We start from the raw sequence: 17,057 nt of genomic DNA, 5'->3' as shown, positions 1-17,057 counted from the left end.
ACTTTGTTACCTATATAGAACATTAAACGAGTAATACCTGTAAGAGCAAGCAATTTTACGATAATTCGAAGAAATATCATTATCCCACGAAGGTTAAAAATCCCATGATTATCAACTAGCTATTACAAGCTGAGCAAATGAATTTCCTTTAAAATAGGTTTAAAACATACGGAGGTTCTGACTCAGTGGGCATTCTCTGGAGATTCTTTGCTGCTGGGATTAGAAAAACAGTCCTCTGGGCCGGATTTGAACCAGCGACCTATGGATAACTGTGAATCCTCCACTACAGTCCACCGCTCTACCAACTGAGCTACCAGAGGCTCTGAATACTTCCTTATTCCTACTCATTGCTTTACGTCCGTCCCTGTCTGCCGTCTGCACACACTGCTACTCAGTGCGGCCATATAGACGCACAGGAAATGCAATCATCGGCTGCAACTGCAAACATTGCCCAGATTAAGTTTTATAATGCTCGATGGTGTCGATTAGGTTAAAATATGCAAGTAGGAAGGGTCTGAAGTATGTCAGAAGACTGCTAAGTGTATTACGAGTCTTATCCTGCTGTCTGGTTCCATGGCGTAACGGTTAGCACTCTGGACTCTGAATCCTGCGATCCGAGTTCGAATCTCGGTGGAACCTTCGTTTAGTCTAAATTTCCTGTAATAAGAGTTTGTCGCTGAGGAAGTAGCAGCAATAGGCTCACGGCGTTAGTTTCTACGTTTGCGTAAAAAACGATGCGTCTATAAAACGGCCGAATATTGGTGCGACTTTGTGACCTATATAGAACATTAAACGAGTAATACCTGTAAGAGCAAGCAATTTTACGATAATTCGAAGAAATATCATTATCCCACGAAGGTTAAAAATCCCATGATTATCAACTAGCTATTACAAGCTGAGCAAATGAATGTCCTTTAAAATAGGTTTAAAACATAGGGAGGTTCTGACTCAGTGGGCATTCTCTGGAGCCTCTTTGCTGCTGAGATTAGAAAAACAGTCCTCTGGGCCGGATTTGAACCAGCGACCTATAGATAACTGCGAATCCTCCACTACAGTCCACCGCTCTACCAACTGAGCTACCACAGTCTCTGTATACTTTCTTATTCCTACTCATTGCTTTACGTCCGTCCCTGTCTGCCGTCTGCACACACTGCTACTCAGCGCGGCCATATAGACGCACAGGAAATGCAATCATCGGCTGCAACTGCAAACATTGCCCAGATTAAGTTTTACAATGCTCGATGGTGTCGATTAGGTTAAAATATGCAAGTAGGAAGTGTCTGAAGTATGTCAGAGGACTGCTAAGTGTATTACGAGTCTTATCCTGCTGTCTGGTTCCATGGTGTAACGGTTAGCACTCTGGACTCTGAATCCAGCGATCCGAGTTCGAATCTCGGTGGAACCTTCGTTTAGTCTAAATTTTCTGTAATAAGAGTTTCTCGCTGAGGAAGTAGCAGCAATAGGCTCACGGCGTTAGTTTCTACGTTTGTGTAAAAACGATGCGTCTATAAAATGGCCGAATATTGGTGCGACTTTGTTACCTATATAGAACATTAAACGAGTAATACCTGTAAGAGCAAGCAATTTTACGATAATTCGAAGAAATATCATTATCCCACGAAGGTTAAAAATCCCATGATTATCAACTAGCTATTACAAGCTGAGCAAATGAATTTCCTTTAAAATAGGTTTAAAACATAGGGAGGTTCTGACTCAGTGGGCATTCTCTGGAGCCTCTTTGCTGCTGAGATTAGAAAAACACTCCTCTGGGCCGGATTTGAGCCAGCGACCTATGGATAACTGTGAATCCTCCACTACAGTCCACCGCTCTACCAACCGAGCTACCAGAGGCTCTGTATACTTTCTTATTCCTACTCATTGCTTTACGTCCGTCCCTGTCTGCTGTCTGCACACACTGCTACTCAGCGCGGCCATATAGACGCACAGGAAATGCAATCATCGGCTGCAACTGCAAACATTGCCCAGATTAAGTTTTATAATGCTCGATGGTGTCGATTAGGTTAAAATATGCAAGTAGGAAGTGTCTGAAGTATGTCATAGGACTGCTAAGTGTATTACGAGTCTTATCCTGCTGTCTGGTTCCGTGGTGTAACGGTTAGCACACTCTACTCTGAATAGAGCGATCCGAGTTCGAATCTCGGTGGAACCTTCGTTTAGTCTAAATTTTCTGTAATAAGAGTTTCTCGCTGAGGAAGTAGCAGCAATAGGCTCACGGCGTCAGTTTCTACGTTTGTGTAAAAAACGATGCGTCTATAAAACGGCCGAATATTGGTGCGACTTTGTGACCTATATAAAACATTAGACGAGTAATACCTGTAAGAGCAAGCAATTTTACGATAATTCGAAGAAATATCATTATCCCACGAAGGTTAAAAATCCCATGATTATCAACTAGCTATTACAAGCTGAGCAAATGAATTTCCTTTAAAATAGGTTTAAAACATAGGGAGGTTCTGACTCAGTGGGCATTCTCTGGAGCCTCTTTGCTGCTGAGATTAGAAAAACAGTCCTCTGGGCCGGATTTGAACCAGCGACCTATGGATAACTGTGAATCCTCCACTACAGTCCACCGATTTACCAACTGAGCTACCAGAGGCTCTGAATACTTCCTTATTCCTACTCATTGCTTTACGTCCGTCCCTGTCTGCCGTCTGCACACACTGCTACTCAGAGCAGCCATATAGACGCACAGAAAATGCAATCATCGGCTGCAACTGCAAACATTGCCCAGATTAAGTTTTATAATGCTCGATGGTGTCGATTAGGTTAAAATATGCAAGTAGGAAGTGTCTGAAGTATGTCAGAGGACTGCTAAGTGTATTACGAGTCTTATCCTGCTGTCTGGTTCCATGTTGTAACGGTTAGCACTCTGGACTCTGAATCCAGCGATCCGAGTTCGAATCTCGGTGGAATCTTCGTTTAGTCTAAATTTTCTGTAGTAAGAGTTTCTCGCTGAGGAAGTAGCAGCAATAGGCTCACGGCGTTAGTTTCTACGTTTGTGTAGAAAACGATGCGTCTATAAAACGGCCGAATATTGGTGCGACTTTGTGACCTATATAGAACATTAAACGAGTAATACCTGTAAGAGCAAGCAATTTTACGATAATTCGAAGAAATATCATTATCCCACGAAGGTTAAAAATCCCATGATTATCAACTAGCTATTACAAGCTGAGCAAATGAATTTCCTTTAAAATAGGTTTAAAACATACGGAGGTTCTGACTCAGTGGGCATTCTCTGGAGCCTCTTTGCTGCTGAGATTAGAAAAACAGTCCTCTGGGCCGGATTTGAGCCAGCGACCTATGGATAACTGTGAATCCTCCACTACAGTCCACCGCTCTACCAACCGAGCTACCAGAGGCTCTGTATACTTTCTTATTCGTTCTCATTGCTTTACGTCCGTCCCTGTCTGCCGTCTGCACACACTGCTACTCAGCGCGGCCATATAGACGCACAGGAAATGCAATCATCGGCTGCAACTGCAAACATTGCCCAGATTAAGTTTTATAATGCTCGATGGTGTCGATTAGGTTAAAATATGCAAGTAGGAAGTGTCTGAAGTATGTCAGAGGACTGCTAAGTGTATTACGAGTCTTATCCTGCTGTCTGGTTCCATGGTGTAACGGTTATAATGCTCGATGGTGTCGATTAGGTTAAAATATGCAAGTAGGAAGTGTCTGAAGTATGTCATAGGACTGCTAAGTGTATTACGAGTCTTATCCTGCTGTCTGGTTCCGTGGTGTAACGGTTAGCACACTCTACTCTGAATCCAGCGATCCGAGTTCGAATCTCGGTGGAACCTTCGTTTAGTCTAAATTTTCTGTAACAAGAGTTTCTCGCTGAGGAAGTAGCAGCAATAGGCTCACGGCGTTAGTTTCTACGTTTGTGTAAAAAACGATGCGTCTATAAAACGGCCGAATATTGGTGCGACTTTGTGACCTATATAAAACATTAGACGAGTAATACCTGTAAGAGCAAGCAATTTTACGATAATTCGAAGAAATATCATTATCCCACGAAGGTTAAAAATCCCATGATTATCAACTAGCTATTACAAGCTGAGCAAATGAATTTCATTTAAAATAGGTTTAAAACATAGGGAGGTTCTGACTCAGTGGGCATTCTCTGGAGCCTCTTTGCTGCTGAGATTAGAAAAACAGTCCTCTGGGCCGGATTTGAACCAGCGACCTATGGATAACTGTGAACCCTCCACTACAGTCCACCGCTCTACCAACCGAGCTACCAGAGGCTCTGTATACTTTCTTATTCCTACTCATTGCTTTACGTCCGTCCCTGTCTGCCGTCTGCACACACTGCTACTCAGCGCGGCCATATAGACGCACAGGAAATGCAATCATCGGCTGCAACTGCAAACATTGCCCAGATTAAGTTTTATAATGCTCGATGGTGTCGATTAGGTTAAAATATGCAAGTAGGAAGTGTCTGAAGTATGTCAGAGGACTGCTAAGTGTATTACGAGTCTTATCCTGCTGTTTGGTTCCATGGTGTAACGGTTATAATGCTCGATGGTGTCGATTAGGTTAAAATATGCAAGTAGGAAGTGTCTGAAGAATGTCATAGGACTGCTAAGTGTATTACGAGTCTTATCCTGCTGTCTGGTTCCGTGGTGTAACGGTTAGCACACTCTACTCTGAATCCAGCGATCCGAATTCGAATCTCGGTGGAACCTTCGTTTAGTCTAAATTTTCTGTAATAAGAGTTTCTCGCTGAGGAAGTAGCAGCAATAGGCTCACGGCGTTAGTTTCTACGTTTGTGTAAAAAACGATGCGTCTATAAAACGGCCGAATATTGGTGCGACTTTGTGACCTATATAAAACATTAGACGAGTAATACCTGTAAGAGCAAGCAATTTTACGATAATTCGAAGAAATATCATTATCCCACGAAGGTTAAAAATCCCATGATTATCAACTAGCTATTACAAGCTGAGCAAATGAATTTCCTTTAAAATAGGTTTAAAACATAGGGAGGTTCTGACTCAGTGGGCATTCTCTGGAGCCTCTTTGCTGCTGAGATTAGAAAAACAGTCCTCTGGGCCGGATTTGAACCAGCGACCTATGGATAACTGTGAATCCTCCACTACAGTCCACCGCTCTACCAACTGAGCTACCAGAGGCTCTGTATACTTCCTTATTCCTACTCATTGCTTTACGTCCGTCCCTGTCTGCCGTCTGCACACACTGCTACTCAGAGCGGCCATATAGACGCACAGGAAATGCAATCATCGGCTGCAACTGCAAACATTGCCCAGATTAAGTTTTATAATGCTCGATGGTGTCGATTAGGTTAAAATATGCAAGTAGGAAGTGTCTGAAGTATGTCAGAGGACTGCTAAGTGTATTACGAGTCTTATCCTGCTGTCTGGTTCCATGGTGTAACGGTTAGCACTCTGGACTCTGAATCCAGCGATCCGAGTTCGAATCTCGGTGGAACCTTCGTTTAGTCTAAATTTTCTGTAGTAAGAGTTTCTCGCTGAGGAAGTAGCAGCAATAGGCTCGCGGCGTTAGTTTCTACGTTTGTGTAGAAAACGATGCGTCTATAAAACGGCTGAATATTGGTGCTACTTTGTGACCTATATAGAACATTAAACGAGTAATACCTGTAAGAGCAAGCAATTTTACGATAATTCGAAGAAATATCATTATCCCACGAAGGTTAAAAATCCCATGATTATCAACTAGCTATTACAAGCTGAGCAAATGAATTTCCTTTCAAATAGGTTTAAAACATAGGGAGGTTCTGACTCAGTGGGCATTCTCTGGAGCCTCTTTGCTGCTGAGATTAGAAAAACAGTCCTCTGGGCCGGATTTGAGCCAGCGACCTATGGATAACTGTGAATCCTCCACTACAGTCCACCGCTCTACCAACCGAGCTACCAGAGGCTCTGTATACTTTCTTATTCCTACTCATTGCTTTACGTCCGTCCCTGTCTGCCGTCTGCACACACTGCTACTCAGCGCGGCCATATAGACGCACAGGAAATGCAATCATCGGCTGCAACTGCAAACATTGCCCAGATTAAAATTTATAATGCTCGATGGTGTCGATTAGGTTAAAATATGCAAGTAGGAAGTGTCTGAAGTATGTCATAGGACTGCTAAGTGTATTACGAGTCTTATCCTGCTGTCTGGTTCCGTGGTGTAACGTTAGCACACTCTACTCTGAATCCAGCGATCCGAGTTCGAATCTCGGTGGAACCTTCGTTTAGTCTAAATTTTCTGTAACAAGAGTTTCTCGCTGAGGAAGTAGCAGCAATAGGCTCACGGCGTTAGTTTCTACGTTTGTGTAAAAAACGATGCGTCTATAAAACGGCCGAATATTGGTGCGACTTTGTGACCTATATAAAACATTAGACGAGTAATACCTGTAAGAGCAAGCAATTTTACGATAATTCGAAGAAATATCATTATCCCACGAAGGTTAAAAATCCCATGATTATCAACTAGCTATTACAAGCTGAGCAAATGAATTTCATTTAAAATAGGTTTAAAACATAGGGAGGTTCTGACTCAGTGGGCATTCTCTGGAGCCTCTTTGCTGCTGAGATTAGAAAAACAGTCCTCTGGGCCGGATTTGAACCAGCGACCTATGGATAACTGTGAACCCTCCACTACAGTCCACCGCTCTACCAACCGAGCTACCAGAGGCTCTGTATACTTTCTTATTCCTACTCATTGCTTGACGTCCGTCCCTGTCTGCCGTCTGCACACACTGCTACTCAGCGCGGCCATATAGACGCACAGGAAATGCAATCATCGGCTGCAACTGCAAACATTGCCCAGATTAAGTTTTATAATGCTCGATGGTGTCGATTAGGTTAAAATATGCAAGTAGGAAGTGTCTGAAGTATGTCAGAGGACTGCTAAGTGTATTACGAGTCTTATCCTGCTGTTTGGTTCCATGGTGTAACGGTTATAATGCTCGATGGTGTCGATTAGGTTAAAATATGCAAGTAGGAAGTGTCTGAAGAATGTCATAGGACTGCTAAGTGTATTACGAGTCTTATCCTGCTGTCTGGTTCCGTGGTGTAACGGTTAGCACACTCTACTCTGAATCCAGCGATCCGAATTCGAATCTCGGTGGAACCTTCGTTTAGTCTAAATTTTCTGTAATAAGAGTTTCTCGCTGAGGAAGTAGCAGCAATAGGCTCACGGCGTTAGTTTCTACGTTTGTGTAAAAAACGATGCGTCTATAAAACGGCCGAATATTGGTGCGACTTTGTGACCTATATAAAACATTAGACGAGTAATACCTGTAAGAGCAAGCAATTTTACGATAATTCGAAGAAATATCATTATCCCACGAAGGTTAAAAATCCCATGATTATCAACTAGCTATTACAAGCTGAGCAAATGAATTTCCTTTAAAATAGGTTTAAAACATAGGGAGGTTCTGACTCAGTGGGCATTCTCTGGAGCCTCTTTGCTGCTGAGATTAGAAAAACAGTCCTCTGGGCCGGATTTGAACCAGCGACCTATGGATAACTGTGAATCCTCCACTACAGTCCACCGCTCTACCAACTGAGCTACCAGAGGCTCTGTATACTTCCTTATTCCTACTCATTGCTTTACGTCCGTCCCTGTCTGCCGTCTGCACACACTGCTACTCAGAGCGGCCATATAGACGCACAGGAAATGCAATCATCGGCTGCAACTGCAAACATTGCCCAGATTAAGTTTTATAATGCTCGATGGTGTCGATTAGGTTAAAATATGCAAGTAGGAAGTGTCTGAAGTATGTCAGAGGACTGCTAAGTGTATTACGAGTCTTATCCTGCTGTCTGGTTCCATGGTGTAACGGTTAGCACTCTGGACTCTGAATCCAGCGATCCGAGTTCGAATCTCGGTGGAACCTTCGTTTAGTCTAAATTTTCTGTAGTAAGAGTTTCTCGCTGAGGAAGTAGCAGCAATAGGCTCGCGGCGTTAGTTTCTACGTTTGTGTAGAAAACGATGCGTCTATAAAACGGCTGAATATTGGTGCTACTTTGTGACCTATATAGAACATTAAACGAGTAATACCTGTAAGAGCAAGCAATTTTACGATAATTCGAAGAAATATCATTATCCCACGAAGGTTAAAAATCCCATGATTATCAACTAGCTATTACAAGCTGAGCAAATGAATTTCCTTTCAAATAGGTTTAAAACATAGGGAGGTTCTGACTCAGTGGGCATTCTCTGGAGCCTCTTTGCTGCTGAGATTAGAAAAACAGTCCTCTGGGCCGGATTTGAGCCAGCGACCTATGGATAACTGTGAATCCTCCACTACAGTCCACCGCTCTACCAACCGAGCTACCAGAGGCTCTGTATACTTTCTTATTCCTACTCATTGCTTTACGTCCGTCCCTGTCTGCCGTCTGCACACACTGCTACTCAGCGCGGCCATATAGACGCACAGGAAATGCAATCATCGGCTGCAACTGCAAACATTGCCCAGATTAAAATTTATAATGCTCGATGGTGTCGATTAGGTTAAAATATGCAAGTAGGAAGTGTCTGAAGTATGTCAGAGGACTGCTAAGTGTATTACGAGTCTTATCCTGCTGTCTGGTTCCATGTTGTAACGGTTAGCACTGTGGACTCGGAATCCAGCGAACCGAGTTCGAATCTCGGTGGAACCTTCGTTTAGTCTAAATTTTCTGTAACAAGAGTTTCTCGCTGAGGAAGTAGCAGCAATAGGCTCACGGCGTTAGTTTCTATGTTTGTGTAAAAAACGATGCGTTAGTTTCTACGTTTGCGTCTATAAAACGGCCGAATATTGGTGCGACTTTGTGACCTATATAAAACATTAGACGAGTAATACCTGTAAGAGCAAGCAATTTTACGATAATTCGAAGAAATATCATTATCCCACGAAGGTTAAAATTCCCATGATTATCAACTAGCTATTACAAGCTGAGCAAATGAATTTCCTTTAAAATAGGTTTAAAACATAGGGTGGTTCTGACTCAGTGGGCATGCTCTGGGGGCTCTTTGCTCCTGAGATTAGAAAAACAGTCCTCTGGGCCGGATTTGAACCAGCGACCTATGGATAACTGTGAATCCTCCACTACAGTCCACCGCTCTACCAACTTTTTTTTTTTTTTTTTTTTTTTTTTTTTTTGGGCCTCCCTTCTCCCCACACAGCCCATCCATTCGCTCTCCTTTTATGCCTTCTTCGGCGAGCTTCTATCCTATATCGACTGATTTTTTTTCAAATTTACTGTGACAGTTAGGGAAATGAAATGATGTTTGGCTTCTTCGCCATGTGAGGCTTCTCCTCCGTAGAACTGAAAATTGAAAAATTAAGGCTTCTTGGGAATTAATAAATTGTCAATCTTGCTTCATACTGAAAAAAATTAAACAAAAATAGAAAGATTGTAACTGAGGAACACGTGCAAGAAGCTTCCACTGCATTGTGTGCAACGAAACCACCTTCCGATATTACCGAGATCCTGGAAAATCATCATAGATGAAAGTAGTTGCTGGAGATATGGGGTTCATCCAGCAGTAAGTGTGAAGCCGCAGTGCCGTTTCGGGGTTCTGTCCGAGGCCTTCACGGCTACCGTAGCGGCCCTGGGGCACACGAAGTCCCCACCGTACTTCACCCTCAACAGCGATCCCCTACTTTGGCCTGTGACTACATTTTTCGTAGACGAGGGCTATTAAGATGTTTATCCAATCCCTTGTCTCTGAAACAGAATGTGTAACATGTTACCAAAAGTTTTTTTGTGGTCCCTGCGCGTACATATCTGATAATATTTTGCTCGTTCGTATAATTCGTATTCTAAAACACGGTCATTGCCGTGTTCAGATATAACGTGATGTACATAATTGCCAAACAACCACAACACAGCATTGGTTTTCTGGACAGGGAAGAAAACACCATCGGGGAAGAGTAATTTTTCAACATTGATCTCAGTACTAACAGTTCTGGTTATAAAGGCTACCCGCCGTTGGAGTCCCCTCCATATTTCGGCGTATCCGCCACAGAGAAAGCGGTGGATCAATGTGTCAACTGCGTCACATCGGGTGCACACAATCGTGTCACTAAGACCAATGGAGTGCAACTTTTCGTTAGTGGAAACTACGTTATTAACAACTCGGTACCAGGTTGCCTGAATGTCGGAAGACAGTTCACGATTACTAATATTTTTCCAAATTCTTTTCCAGTCTTTGTCGGGATATCTGCACTCCATTTTGTTGACATGTTCTTTCGTTGTTAAGAGTTCCATTAATTTCCTGCAATTCCTTGATTGTGGATTCGTGACAATACTGTCCATGTAGCTAATCTCTAAAAAGAACTGGCGAATATATTTCAATTTATAATTAATTCCGCCTATATTTATGGGTGGACGTAAATTTTCTGGCTGTAGGAGTCGATACAGCCTGGCTGTAATACTATGTGGATGTTTTTCTATAATTTGTAGGGTCCTCTTTATATATAACGCCGTAGTCTTCCGCCATATATCTGTTAAACCTAGGCCACCTTCAGCGGAAGGTAACGTAACTGTACCGACTGCTACTCTAAAAATATTCCCTGTCCATATAAATCGGCAAATGATACTTATTATACGTTTGGCAATGGGTTTCGAAACTGGCAATATTTGACCTATATATATAGCTTTTGATAAAATGGACCAATTAATTATTCTGATTCGTTGTTTAATGTTCAGATGTCTGGTCTGATTGAGTATTGTGGCTCCTCTGATTGTATCCAGTACTTTCTTCCAATTGTAGGTCATGGTCTGAAGCGGACATCGGTAAAAGGTGACACCCAGAGCGGTGTGACGATCGACGGAGCGTGCCCATTCCAAACGGACATCTTGAAGACCTTTAAGATTTAAAAACGAACTCTTCACCTCGTTAACCCTAGCGCCTGTAGCTTCACAAAAGATCTGAATATTCGTAGTTAATTTCTCTAAATCTTCGTTACTACGAATAACCACTCCAACGTCATCAGCATATGCATTGGTGACGTTGTTAACGCCAGATATCGTGATGCCCTCAAGATCGACATCGAGTCTCCTTAGTAAAGGCTCCAGTGCAACAACATACAGGAGCATTGACAAAGGACTTCCCTGCGGGACGCCGTTGCGAATTTCAATGGGTGGAGTGAAATGCCCATTTACAGACACTTGTGTGTGGATGCCTTCAACAATGTTAATTAAAACTTGCACAAAATGTTGACTAAAACCCACATAGGTCAACGTTCTGAACAAAAATAAGTGGTTGACCCTGTCAAAAGCCTTTGAGAAGTCGATAAAGGCAAGGCCTCCTGGTGAGGATGACGTTGAAAAAATTGCAGAGACATCCCTATATTCACAAACAGTTTTAAAAATATTCCGCCCCGAGAGACAGGTTTGGTGGTCATCTATGATCTTCTCCATTAGAGGTCTCAGTCTTTCCTTCAGTACACGTGCAATTATTTTATAATCCGAGTTCATCAAACATATTGGTCTCAATTGATTGAGATCTTTAACTGTCGCGTTCCTTCCCTTTGGTATTAGCACAGTTACGCTTTCTTTGAACTCGCGTGGAACAGTAACACCTTGCAACACTTCATTTATCACTTCTGTGAATTGATTACCGATGAGAGGCCAAAATTTACAATAAAACTCTACAGGCAAGCCATCAGGCCCTGGGGACTTACGGGTAGGCGAATATTTAAGTATATCAAACACCTCCTCACATGTGATCGCAGTGGTAAGGGACACATTGTCCTCGTCATTGAGAACGTTGTCGATACCTGTAGTTCGTAGCAAATCGTTCGCACAGTCTAGATTATACCGGGTATCAGTATATAACGTACGATAAAATCCATAAACTGCATTTAAAATGTCAGAGTGTTCCGTCAGCACCCGGTTATCGCCCACTCTAAGACAAGCAATAAACGCTCGTCTTCTATTTCTTTCATGTTCGAGTAAGTGGTACAGCGATGCGTTTTCGTCCTCCACCGTTGTCGGGACACGAGATTTAATTTTTAAACCCTCCAGCTTTTGTCGCTTGAGACTTATGAGGTGAGCCTTGATCTTCTTTATTTCAATGAAAACCTCATCAGTCATCTGCTGAGCTGATAGTTCCCTTAAGCATGTATAGTAAAATTCAACGGTATTGCGAGACCACATTGCTCGCTCCCTCCCGTATGCTATTAGGGATGATCTCAATTTCTTTTTAGCACATGAGGTCCACCACGCAAGGCGAGAGCTGTATTTATGGCGCATACGTAGAGCAGCCTGCCATACCTCCGCTACTGTTCTTGATAGGGCACCCTCGAACAACATATGGGTATTCAGCTTCCATAAGGGGCGACCCCAATACGTTCCTTGCTTCTGAAACCGAATGCTGCATTTCACTGCGAGATGGTCCGAAAAGGTAGTGGGAATTACTTCGATACTACTGATTTTATTTTCCAGGTTTGCTGTGACGTATATTCTGTCTATTCTGCTTTGCGAGCGACTACTGATGTACGTAAATTTGACTAACGTGGGGTATTTGCTTTCCCACACGTCTGTCCACTTCATGTTTGTCACCAAAGCCGCCAGTTCCCTGGAGAAGTTAAAATTTGGTCGCTGATCCTTTTTGTGAAGTACACAATTAAAGTCACCACCGATTAAAGCTTCCGCCGGATTCCCCTTAAGTAAATAGACCATATCGTTCTTAAAAAAAATAGCCCTATCATCTCTAGCGTTGTTACCAGAGGGGACATATACATTTAAAACAGTAGTAGTAAAAATTTTACAACTGATGCCCCTCCCATTTTCTAACAGACAGATATCCTTCACATCAATACCATCTTTGACAAGGATCGCAGTCCCACATGTGGCTTCCGGTGCAATATTTAAAATCTCTTGAAAACCTGGGACATAAAAGTTGTGGACATTAAATTCCTGTAAGAGGGCTATATCAGTATCCGACTGGTAAAGGAAATCTTTTAAAGAAGCGACTTTCGTTTCACTGCGAATCCGATTTATATTGATCGTGGTCACATTATATGTCAGTTCCGTTGGCATAGGTGCAGGTAAAAGAAATTGGCTAATGAAGTATACCCCATGCAGAGTCACGTCTGTACCATTCCATTCTGTCTGTCAGAAAGAAAAATAGACATTAAAAAAAAAAATTTAAATGCCACTAGCATGTGTCAGGTCCATCTCCATTCCGTGGTCGGTGCGATCTTCTTGGGAATCGGCCCAATCAAGTCCTTTTCCTGAGACAGTTCGGTCTAAATCCATAGTAGTGCCGGTCTGCAAACCTGCGACGCCAAGCGGTGCGCAAGGTTGTTGTTGAAGATCATCTGCATCGGCACGACTCATCTCCGCTTCAGTACACTCGTTAACTCGTGCTACTGGGCATTGTTCTCGTAGTCGTTCATTATCCCTTAAATGTTTTAACTTTTCCCGCAATGCAGGAGCCAAACTCTCTGCTGCTTTGTGTGCCAATCTCCTCTTCTTGCCTTTCTTCGAAGATCTCTTCGGCGATCTAGCAGGAGAAGAAGTTTGCGACCTGTCAGGAGAAGTACCGGATGATACGTCTGACGTCGCCTGTTCCTTTTTTCGGACAAAAGTCCGCGTATCGCATTCCACAACGGCAGAAGGAGGCGCATCTTTTTCCATGGCTCCCACTGGTAGCAACCCAGTCTCCAATTCTACACTATCGCTCGTTGTGGTTTCCTTGACGCAAGTGTCTTCTGTGGGCGCCAACGTGAAACCAATGTCCAGATTGCTATCTTCGTTCATAGTTCCCGCAGAGTGGATGCCTGGAGCGTCCACTCCTCGGAAGCTAGTGGCAATATCCTCACGTTGGTGGGAATCCTGACGACGCAAGGAAACCTCCGTTGCGGGTATTTGGGGATCTTCGGCCGAGTCCGCGGAAGAACGAGCAACCACAGTGGGAGAGTTGGAAAAAGTTGGCGTCGGCAGTGATTCGAGGGGCGCGGAGCTGATCGGCAGACCATCCGCAAATCTAGAGCTTGAAGCCGGAGTATCATCGACAACCGCCCGCGAGGCAGCAGGCTCCCCGCGCACAGGCGGCACCGACTCGCCTCGGCTGCGGAAGTCAGCAGCGGCAGCGTATGACAACTTCATACCAACAACAGGGCCGGAACTCGGCATCTCGTCACGCGGTAACTGCGGGACACGCCTCCGTGAACATTCTGCACGAATGTGTTCCGTGGTATTGCATAAAGCGCAAGTCCGCGGTTGCCCATCATAGATAATCAAAGCACGATACCCACAAATATTAAGATAAGAGGGGACATGCTTCTGTAATTCAATCTTAATTTGCCTTACGCCGTTCAAGACAGGAAACATATGAGCTTCAGACCACCTTTCTGCCACATTGGAAATAATTCTGCCATAAGGCCGAAGGGCAACATTAAGTTCTTCGGGCGGAATTTCAAAAGGGAGCTCAAACACTCTGATCGTACGAATCCCGTACCCAGCATGACTAACAGCAACGTCACTCACATTCCCATCAGAATGATTAAACTTCACGCTACCTCCGCAACGATCCACAATGGAACTACATAATTCTGGACTTTTCATCTTCAGATACACAGCATTTGTCACAAACGAGAGATAAACTCCGACAACATCATCACCGTTAATCAATACTTTTTCGATAAAACATGCTTTAATTTCAAATGCTTTAGGTCGAACGAAATTTCGATCGAAAGTAAACTTGATTGTGTCTTTCCTCAGATAATTCGACCTATTCATTCTAGAACTTCATGAATACAAGTGCAACACGAATAGCGGCTTAGCAGCACCACTAACCTCAAACGCAGCGACTCAGCCTGTGTTTACTACAGCCAGACGTCCAGCTCCGCCACACGTCCGTCCCGCTCGGCGGCTGACTCGCAACTGAACTGAGCTACCAGAAGCTCTGTATACTTTCTTCTTCCTACTCATTGCTTTACGTCCGTCCCTGTCTGCCGTCTGCACACACTGCTACTCAGCGCGGCCATATAGACGCACAGGAAATGCAATCATCGGTTGCAACTGCAAACATTGCCCAGATTAAGTTTTATAATGCTCGATGGTGTCGATTAGGTTAAAATATGCATGTAGGAAGTGTCTGAAGTATGTCAGAGGACTGCTAAGTGTATTACGAGTCTTATCCTGCTGTCTGGTTCCATGGTGTAACCGTTAGCACTCTGGACTCTGAATCCAGCGATCCGAGTTCGAATCTCGGTGGAACCTTCGTTTAGTCTAAATTTTCTGTAATAAGAGTTTCTCGCTGAGGAAGTAGCAGCAATAGGCTCACGGCGTTAGTTTCTACGTTTGTGTAAAAAACGATGCGTCTATAAAACGGCCGAATATTGGTGCGACTTTGTGACCTATATAGAACATTAAACGAGTAATACCTGTAAGAGCAGGAAATTTTACGATAGTTCGAACAAATATCATTATCCCACGAAGGTTAAAAATCCCATGATTATCAACTAGCTATTACAAGCTGAGCAAATGAATTTCCTTTAAAATAGGTTTAAAACATACGGAGGTTCTGACTCAGTGGGCATTCTCTGGAGCCTCTTTGCTGCTGAGATTAGAAAAACAGTCCTCTGGGCCGGATTTGAACCAGCGACCTATGGATAACTGTGAATCCTCCACTACAGTCCACCGCTCTACCAACTGAGCTACCAGAGGCTCTGTATACTTCCTTAATCCTACTCATTGCTTTACGTCCGTCCCTGTCTGCCGTCTGCACACATTGCTACTCAGCGCGGCCATATAGACGCACAGGAAATGCAATCATCGGCTGCAACTGCAAACATTGCCCAGATTAAGTTTTATAATGCTCGATGGTGTCGATTAGGTAGAAAATATGCAAGTAGGAAGTGTCTGAAGTATGTCAGAGGACTGCTAAGTGTATTACGAGTCTTATCCTGCTGTCTGGTTCCATGGTGTAACGGTTAGCACTCTGGACTCTGAATCCAGCGATCCGAGTTCGAATCTCGGTGGAATCTTCGTTTAGTCTAAATTTTCTGTAATAAGAGTTTCTCGCTGAGGAAGTAGCAGCAATAGGCTCACGGCGTTAGTTTCTACGTTTGTGTAAAAAACGATGCGTCTATAAAACGGCCGAATATTGGTGCGACTTTGTGACCTATATAGAACATTAAACGAGTAATACCTGTAAGAGCAGGAAATTTTACGATAGTTCGAAGAAATATCATTATCCCACGAAGGTTAAAAATCCCATGATTATCAACTAGCTATTACAAGCTGAGCAAATGAATTTCCTTTAAAATAGGTTTAAAACATAGGGAGGTTCTGACTCAGTGGGCATTCTCTGGAGCCTCTTTGCTGCTGAGATTAGAAAAACAGTCCTCTGGGCCGGATTTGAACCAGCGACCTATGGATAACTTCGATTCCTCCACTACAGTCCACCGCTCTACCAACTGAGCTACCAGAGGCTCTGTATACTTTCGTATTCCTACTCATTGCTTTACGTCCGTCCCTGTCTGCCGTCTGCACACACTGCTACTCAGCGCGGCCATATAGACGCACAGGAAATGCAATCATCGGCTGCAACTGCAAACATTGCCCAGATTAAGTTTTATAATGCTCGATGGTGTCGATTAGGTTAAAATATGCAAGTAGGAAGTGTCTGAAGTATGTCAGAGGACTGCTAAGTGTATTACGAGTCTTATCCTGCTGTCTGGTTCCATGGTGTAACGGTTAGCACTCTGGACTCTGAATCCAGCGATCAGAGTTCGAATCTCGGTGGAACCTTCGTTTAGTCTAAATTTTCTGTAATAAGAGATTCTCGCTGAGGAAGTAGCAGCAATAGGCTCACAGCGTTAGTTTCTACGTTTGTGTAAAAAACGATGCGTCTATAAAACGGCCGAATATTGGTGCGACGTTGTGACCTATATAGAACATTAAACGAGTAATACCTGTAAGAGCAAGCAATTTTACGATAATTCGAAGAAATATCATTATCCCACGAAGGTTAAAAATCCCATGATTATCAACTAGCTATTACAAGCTGAGCAAATGAATTTCCTTTAAAATAGGTTTAAAACATAGGGAGGT

General features: G+C 43.3%; 22 non-coding genes across 22 annotated transcripts; 9 read left to right on the top strand and 13 right to left on the bottom strand.

Moving 5' to 3' along the window:
* Window positions 1-231: 231 nt before the first annotated feature.
* Trnay-gua (transfer RNA tyrosine (anticodon GUA)) lies at window positions 232-320 on the bottom strand. The gene is given in 2 exon segments: window positions 232-267; window positions 284-320. It is a non-coding gene; the product is annotated as a tRNA-Tyr (tRNA).
* A 247-nt stretch (window positions 321-567) lies between these two features.
* Trnaq-cug (transfer RNA glutamine (anticodon CUG)) lies at window positions 568-639 on the top strand. Its single transcript has one exon. It is a non-coding gene; the product is annotated as a tRNA-Gln (tRNA).
* Window positions 640-997: 358 nt separating this feature from the next.
* On the bottom strand, window positions 998-1,086 carry Trnay-gua (transfer RNA tyrosine (anticodon GUA)). Its single transcript is given in 2 exon segments — window positions 998-1,033; window positions 1,050-1,086. It is a non-coding gene; the product is annotated as a tRNA-Tyr (tRNA).
* Window positions 1,087-1,333: 247 nt separating this feature from the next.
* On the top strand, window positions 1,334-1,405 carry Trnaq-cug (transfer RNA glutamine (anticodon CUG)). Its single transcript has one exon. It is a non-coding gene; the product is annotated as a tRNA-Gln (tRNA).
* Window positions 1,406-1,762: 357 nt separating this feature from the next.
* Trnay-gua (transfer RNA tyrosine (anticodon GUA)) lies at window positions 1,763-1,851 on the bottom strand. The gene is given in 2 exon segments: window positions 1,763-1,798; window positions 1,815-1,851. It is a non-coding gene; the product is annotated as a tRNA-Tyr (tRNA).
* Window positions 1,852-2,098: 247 nt separating this feature from the next.
* Window positions 2,099-2,170, top strand: Trnaq-cug (transfer RNA glutamine (anticodon CUG)). The gene has a single exon. It is a non-coding gene; the product is annotated as a tRNA-Gln (tRNA).
* Window positions 2,171-2,528: 358 nt separating this feature from the next.
* Window positions 2,529-2,617, bottom strand: Trnay-gua (transfer RNA tyrosine (anticodon GUA)). Its single transcript is given in 2 exon segments — window positions 2,529-2,564; window positions 2,581-2,617. It is a non-coding gene; the product is annotated as a tRNA-Tyr (tRNA).
* Window positions 2,618-2,864: 247 nt separating this feature from the next.
* Window positions 2,865-2,936, top strand: Trnaq-cug (transfer RNA glutamine (anticodon CUG)). Its single transcript has one exon. It is a non-coding gene; the product is annotated as a tRNA-Gln (tRNA).
* A 358-nt stretch (window positions 2,937-3,294) lies between these two features.
* On the bottom strand, window positions 3,295-3,383 carry Trnay-gua (transfer RNA tyrosine (anticodon GUA)). The gene is given in 2 exon segments: window positions 3,295-3,330; window positions 3,347-3,383. It is a non-coding gene; the product is annotated as a tRNA-Tyr (tRNA).
* Window positions 3,384-4,182: 799 nt separating this feature from the next.
* Window positions 4,183-4,271, bottom strand: Trnay-gua (transfer RNA tyrosine (anticodon GUA)). The gene is given in 2 exon segments: window positions 4,183-4,218; window positions 4,235-4,271. It is a non-coding gene; the product is annotated as a tRNA-Tyr (tRNA).
* A 799-nt stretch (window positions 4,272-5,070) lies between these two features.
* Trnay-gua (transfer RNA tyrosine (anticodon GUA)) lies at window positions 5,071-5,159 on the bottom strand. Its single transcript is given in 2 exon segments — window positions 5,071-5,106; window positions 5,123-5,159. It is a non-coding gene; the product is annotated as a tRNA-Tyr (tRNA).
* Window positions 5,160-5,406: 247 nt separating this feature from the next.
* On the top strand, window positions 5,407-5,478 carry Trnaq-cug (transfer RNA glutamine (anticodon CUG)). Its single transcript has one exon. It is a non-coding gene; the product is annotated as a tRNA-Gln (tRNA).
* A 358-nt stretch (window positions 5,479-5,836) lies between these two features.
* Trnay-gua (transfer RNA tyrosine (anticodon GUA)) lies at window positions 5,837-5,925 on the bottom strand. Its single transcript is given in 2 exon segments — window positions 5,837-5,872; window positions 5,889-5,925. It is a non-coding gene; the product is annotated as a tRNA-Tyr (tRNA).
* Window positions 5,926-6,601: 676 nt separating this feature from the next.
* Window positions 6,602-6,690, bottom strand: Trnay-gua (transfer RNA tyrosine (anticodon GUA)). The gene is given in 2 exon segments: window positions 6,602-6,637; window positions 6,654-6,690. It is a non-coding gene; the product is annotated as a tRNA-Tyr (tRNA).
* Window positions 6,691-7,489: 799 nt separating this feature from the next.
* On the bottom strand, window positions 7,490-7,578 carry Trnay-gua (transfer RNA tyrosine (anticodon GUA)). Its single transcript is given in 2 exon segments — window positions 7,490-7,525; window positions 7,542-7,578. It is a non-coding gene; the product is annotated as a tRNA-Tyr (tRNA).
* Window positions 7,579-7,825: 247 nt separating this feature from the next.
* On the top strand, window positions 7,826-7,897 carry Trnaq-cug (transfer RNA glutamine (anticodon CUG)). The gene has a single exon. It is a non-coding gene; the product is annotated as a tRNA-Gln (tRNA).
* A 358-nt stretch (window positions 7,898-8,255) lies between these two features.
* Window positions 8,256-8,344, bottom strand: Trnay-gua (transfer RNA tyrosine (anticodon GUA)). Its single transcript is given in 2 exon segments — window positions 8,256-8,291; window positions 8,308-8,344. It is a non-coding gene; the product is annotated as a tRNA-Tyr (tRNA).
* A 6,805-nt stretch (window positions 8,345-15,149) lies between these two features.
* Window positions 15,150-15,221, top strand: Trnaq-cug (transfer RNA glutamine (anticodon CUG)). Its single transcript has one exon. It is a non-coding gene; the product is annotated as a tRNA-Gln (tRNA).
* Window positions 15,222-15,579: 358 nt separating this feature from the next.
* On the bottom strand, window positions 15,580-15,668 carry Trnay-gua (transfer RNA tyrosine (anticodon GUA)). The gene is given in 2 exon segments: window positions 15,580-15,615; window positions 15,632-15,668. It is a non-coding gene; the product is annotated as a tRNA-Tyr (tRNA).
* Window positions 15,669-15,916: 248 nt separating this feature from the next.
* Trnaq-cug (transfer RNA glutamine (anticodon CUG)) lies at window positions 15,917-15,988 on the top strand. The gene has a single exon. It is a non-coding gene; the product is annotated as a tRNA-Gln (tRNA).
* A 358-nt stretch (window positions 15,989-16,346) lies between these two features.
* On the bottom strand, window positions 16,347-16,435 carry Trnay-gua (transfer RNA tyrosine (anticodon GUA)). The gene is given in 2 exon segments: window positions 16,347-16,382; window positions 16,399-16,435. It is a non-coding gene; the product is annotated as a tRNA-Tyr (tRNA).
* A 247-nt stretch (window positions 16,436-16,682) lies between these two features.
* Trnaq-cug (transfer RNA glutamine (anticodon CUG)) lies at window positions 16,683-16,754 on the top strand. Its single transcript has one exon. It is a non-coding gene; the product is annotated as a tRNA-Gln (tRNA).
* The last annotated feature ends 303 nt before the right edge of the window (window positions 16,755-17,057 follow it).

The sequence above is a fragment of the Schistocerca gregaria genome, chromosome 2 (genome assembly GCF_023897955.1).
Source record: "Schistocerca gregaria isolate iqSchGreg1 chromosome 2, iqSchGreg1.2, whole genome shotgun sequence".
NCBI classification, from domain to species: Eukaryota; Metazoa; Arthropoda; class Insecta; order Orthoptera; family Acrididae; genus Schistocerca; species Schistocerca gregaria.
The sequence above is the reverse complement of the archived record's forward strand: the minus strand, read 5'-3'. Positions and strand labels throughout refer to the sequence as shown.